At 34.0% G+C, this 5,564-nt stretch overlaps 1 protein-coding gene across 2 annotated transcripts in view; it reads right to left on the reverse strand.

Moving 5' to 3' along the window:
• Nucleotides 1-5,564, reverse strand: part of LOC142344494 (galactokinase-like) — a 451,158-nt gene that overhangs the window by 219,330 nt on the left and 226,264 nt on the right. The window lies entirely within an intron of this gene.

A 5,564-nucleotide genomic window follows, 5' to 3' on the forward strand; every position in this document is an offset into this window, starting at 1 on the left:
AAAATTAAGAACTACGCTGTGAAAATTATTTTTTTTCACCGTATTTCACAGCATTTCTTATGAAAATTCACCACCAAACCTCGACCCGGGCAGTCTAAAAATGATGACCAATTGTTTTATCTGCTAGCCGTTCTTTAGTTGAATTGACGATTCGGTTGTGCTCGGGTCGAGTAAAATTTGTTGAAAAGTGTAAGATTTGCTGTGAAATTGAATAAAAAGTGTAAGATTTGCGCTCAATGCGATGAAAAAAATCTTTTAAGCAGTGAATTTTTTTCCACCACTTAAGCGGTGAAAGAAAGTTTTTCACCGCTATCAGCAGAATGATGTGAAAAAAAATTTCAGCGCTGCCAGGATGCGGTAAATTTTTTTTTCAACGCTACCGGGATGCGGTGAAAAACAAATTTTCACCGCTAAAATTGCAAAACCCCTTAGGTTGATTTCACAGGAAATATCATTGAGGTACGTGACAGATGGCGCAGTGGAATATGAAGTTGTTGACTTTCAGGCGGTGAGAGGTTCGGACCCGTGTACGGCAGTTTTTTTGTAAGAAATTCGGTGAATGTGATAAAAAAAAAATTTCACCGCTAAAAATTGCAAATCTTACAAAAATTCACCTCATTCAACGCTAAAGGATGCGGGTGCATAAAGTCTTTTCATAAGTCGAGGTCTAAACCTGGGTTTCGATAAAAAAATTTTTTTTCACCGTTTTTCACCGCTAATCTTACATTATTGTTTGACAAAACGTCGACCTGGGTGGGATTTTAGAACGTCTATTAAATTTGGATTATCTCTTTTTCACCGCAGTCGTGATGTAACTCAAATAACCCAGAAACAACTTTGTTGCAGAGCAACCTTGAAGAAGTGAATTGAACCCATTGCTGAAATTGTACGCCTTATCTTGAATTGTCAGGTCTCTACAAAAAGAAACGATAAACTAGATTATACAAAACCAGATTCTTGGTTTAATAGGATAATTTTTGTTCCATCATCATTCTGCTGAACGTTTTTTATAAATACCATTCACTCAGTAAAATAATCTGAAATGATCAAGGTCAAATATGAAAACTATATTAAAAAGAAACAGGTAATAAACTCAAAGGCCGAATGTTTGGTGCCCGTAATGAGGAATTTATTCTAAAATTTCTAAATTTACTGATCTAATTATCATTTCTACTGTTTACTGTTGTCTTTGTTTATTTTTCTGATTATTCCTGTTAGCTTCTATATTTTTGTCTGTCAATCTAGGCTTTTTATTAGAAGTTATCACGTGGCATCTGCTGCAGCCACAGTCAATTTATTTTGTGGCGGTGGCGTAGCACAGCACTTATTCACAATTTTGTTTTTATGTAACTTGTTGTTCTCGTTCAAAAAACCCAATGTTTTCCATATCAATGCTAGCAAATCAACTCTCTGTGTGGAGTTGACGAAAATGACTAATCTAAAGAATTCAATTACTTTCGAAGGTGTGTCGAATCAACATTTTTCCTATAAAATTTTTGACTCTTTTTGCTTTGAATTTTGGGGACAAAAGTTTTCTACAAAAAAAAATACGAGAGCTCCGTTTATTAATTTTATTTTTTACGATTTAAGACTACATATCATTGTTCAAATTTCAACCCAGAATAAGCTTACAAATTGTAAATGTTTCTCATTTAAAAGGTTTGCCTTCGGCTGTTCTTTCATCCTGTTTCCAGCAAAACACTTTAAGTTAATCCCAATTACCAAAAAAGGAAGATTTTGGCATTAAAAAAATCGACGAATTTGACTTTAATTCAAAACAGGTTTAATAAAATTGTAAATTTTGTTGGTACTCTGTAATTCTCCTATTTTTAAACTTTAAGTTTTCATTTCATTATTGAAAAAAAAAATCCAATTCCCAACAGAAAAAAATGTAACTCTGGACTTCTGTACATAAAAATTTACACAACAGAGCGCCATGTCGATAGATTAAAAGGTCTACAGGTTGTTTTTACAAATCAATTTAATCAAACATTACTGTACTTTTATAATATTTCAGCTAACTTTTGCTTTCTTTTTCAATTATAGAGCCACAAGATAGCCAAAATAGATGCGTATCAGGCATAGGGGCCATAAGAGAGAGATAAAACAAGACGCCTAATGGTTGAGTGAAAAATGTTAAACGTTTTTTTAAAAACTTGGAAACATTTAAAACCAATGAATACTGTTTGTCTAATTTTGAAAAAAAGTCTTCAAAACAAGTCAGTTCTGATCAAAATATACCTGACAACTGGTATACAGGCAAACACAAATATGACTGGACATACAAAATAGAAACACGGCCAAAAACGACAACAAAGACTAATAAACGAAAAATTAGCAAAACTTACGAAAGATTGCTAAGATTCGTGACGCTAATTTCCTCAAAAGCGTGTGATAATCTTTTGGACCGTATAAGACCCAGCTCATTCCAGAAAATTGCTTCAGCTTTATTGCTAAATCTAAATTGAGAGTGTTAACTTAATGTAAAAATTAAAATATGCTGCCGAAACTACACAGTTTGAAATATTATTGCTTTTGTTAAATTTGTGTGTAAAAAATCAGTTCGAAATCAGATTTACGATATGTTTGGTTAACATAAGTCGTTGCATTTATAATAAAAACATCAAATGTTCTTTGATTCAGTGATCACTCGGCGGTCTAAAGTTTTGAAAAAGTAGTTACGTAATTAAGCGGCTATAATGACTGTTCCTCAGAGCATATTTGGTTGATTTTGATTTTCGCCATATTTCTAATCTGTTGTCTGTTTACTTTTTTGCTCAATTCTTTTCTACAAATTTGGCATTTGATAACCTCTTAAAAAATACTGATATCGTATCTTTTCCGTTTGTGCGCCCATCTTATTGGGTATATCCTATTTGAATCCCTCAGACGCACACGCCTTATTTTTTTCATATTGATTTAATATGTAATGGCCCATGTTCTAACTGGGGGAGGGTATAGCGTACTGTGAGACAAACGGAAAAAATGCTTTTTAATATGCGATTCCTATTTATAGTGATTTTGATAACCTTGGGAAAAGACGAAGTGAGTTAATATTCTTATCTTTCGTGTTTGTTTTGGTATTTGGCCTGTTGAGTATAATAGTCCGTTCTTTTTTGTTTTCAGTATAAGGTATGTTAACCAGTGAAGGCCTTTCTTCCAATAAGGCAGCTGCTAGCCAGGTCCTGTTTCTCAGAGTCTGTTTTTTAGTCTGGTTTTTCGTTGTGTCTGTTTTGGATTGTAGATCAGGGCTGGTCCTGCGATGTTTCTGATCCAAGGAAGTTGGATTGGATTGCACTGCTCTGTCAGTTTTTTGTACGGTGATTCATTTTCTGCCACTACCTTCCCCCTTCAAAACGAGAAAAAATAGAAAAACCAAAGGGTACGTATTATGTTTTAGAAACTCGGCTAATCTGCTTTCATTTGCTGAGGGTTCTCGACGTGGACCCAATTCAAAGTAAGGATTAATTTTTGAAATTCTTTTTAGCCCTAAAAATTGCATAGATCGTATTCTGCATACATCGAAAGTGCATATTTATAGTCGCTCAAAATGTTCCAAAACTCTTTTTTCAAAACCAGAGAACTAACGACTAATGAATTATGCTGGGAGCCTGCTACGATGATACGTAATAGTTAAAATTCTATTCTCAACTCATGAGCTTTAGGCCCGTTTTCTGTCAATTTTGACCACCCCCGAAAAAACAGAGTAACTAGTCAAAAAATTGAATGAAAAACAAACAAACATCACCGCAAACTTTGGGAAGGCACATGTTTTTTCTCAAAATTCTCGGTGATGTTTGATTGTTTTCCATTCAATTCTTTGGACTAGTAACGCTGTTTTTTTGGGGGGAGGGGTTCAAAATTGACAGAAAACGGGACTAAAGTTCCTTCGCTCATGAGTTGAGAACAATGTTTAACTATTACCTATCATCGTAGTAGACTCCCAGCATAATTCATGAGTAGTTGTTGGTTCTCTGGTTTTAAAAGGAGTTTTGGAACATTTTGAGCCACGGTGAACGACAGATTATTTTGGTTCTCTATTACAACTCACAGTTTCACAACGTTTAATGTCGTCTAGGTAGTCAAATAGTGATAATTGAATTCATGGTCGATTCTGTCTATAGTCAACATCAGCTTAGTAGGACAATGATTAGTTTCATTATGTTCAAATACTGCAAAACGACGTGACCAGATTCCTTTATACAATCTTCCCTCTCATTAGTTGAGATTGAAATGTGAAATTGCTCCCCCAATATTAGGCGAGATCAACTTGCGTTAGGAACTCTCCCCTCATGTGTGTCTAATAAAATATGTAAAAACAATTTTTCAAAGAGATAAAATGAATTTTCTGACTAAACGTCTGTATATTTGATACAAATGAATTTAAAAAATAGAAAACAAAAGTTCCGAAGACAAGACTGCAGATCATATATTGAAATTAATCATATTTGCTAAAATAGTGGACAATTCTGATTGTTCAAACTGAATGATCTGGAATCTTGTGCGTACAGATGAAAGACAAAAGCCTTTGAAGGACATTTGAAAAGAACAACTTCGAAGCAAATGGGAGAAACTACCGTGTGTTGAATGTGTATGCATTGAGTTGTCGAGTACTGAAAAGGAAAGGACTAAGTACCACAACAACATAGTGACACAAATTTTGTTAAGATGCAAATATTTGTAAAACGATAGCAGCTAAGTCCAGGATTTTATAAATATTTACATGAATAGCAATTTATAATGAGACGACTGGGTTAAAACGAAGAACAAACAAACGAACAAACGAACGAACAATGCTAGCTGAAGATATTAGCACTGGATGCAAGAAACGAAGATACTTAATCTAAAACAGACTAACAGAGAGAGATAGTCAAACTAACTGCTGCCTAAAACATCAGGAAAACAGGGGAGGAGGGGGGGGGGGGGGTAGAGCCTGACTAACAAGAAGTAAAAGTTAACTGGAAGCGTCTTCACTATCATCAGCATCGAAACTAAATAAATAAATAGTTTAATAAATTATGGCAAAATAAATATGACTGAATGAATCAAATAGCAAAGTTGAGAGTAGTCATCGTAAAAGTATATAGAAAAATAAAATCTGATTTTAAATTGAGCTAGACAACAACAGCAAACATGAAGACTAAAAGTTATAACTTCCTATAGTTATAACAGTTATCAATATCTGAGGAGCTTAGCTTTCCGGCTGAGTTATGAACAAAGTCCGCAAGCTCCGTCACAATATATTTCGGATGGAAAGACATACAAAATAATTTAAACTAGAATCAAGAAACTGCTTAGCAAAGCCCGAACACCCCAGTCCAACATTGTACCATAATAATTGTGCTAATACAATAACAAGGGACTATTTCCTTTTACTCATCTATGCCTAACTTTTATCATATTTTCACTTTTAAAATGCTGTTTTTAATTGTAATTACCATTCCCACGTCTTATATAATAAATGCAAAAAAATAATTACTTAATTCTAACAAGTGTTTGAAAAAGAATTGTTCACAAGTAAAAGGAAACAGAAGCCCAAGTTCTAGCAATTGTAATACCTTCCA

Source organism: Convolutriloba macropyga, chromosome 8 (assembly GCF_964194025.1).
Source record: "Convolutriloba macropyga chromosome 8, txConMacr16.3, whole genome shotgun sequence".
NCBI lineage: Eukaryota > Metazoa > Xenacoelomorpha > Acoela > Convolutidae > Convolutriloba > Convolutriloba macropyga.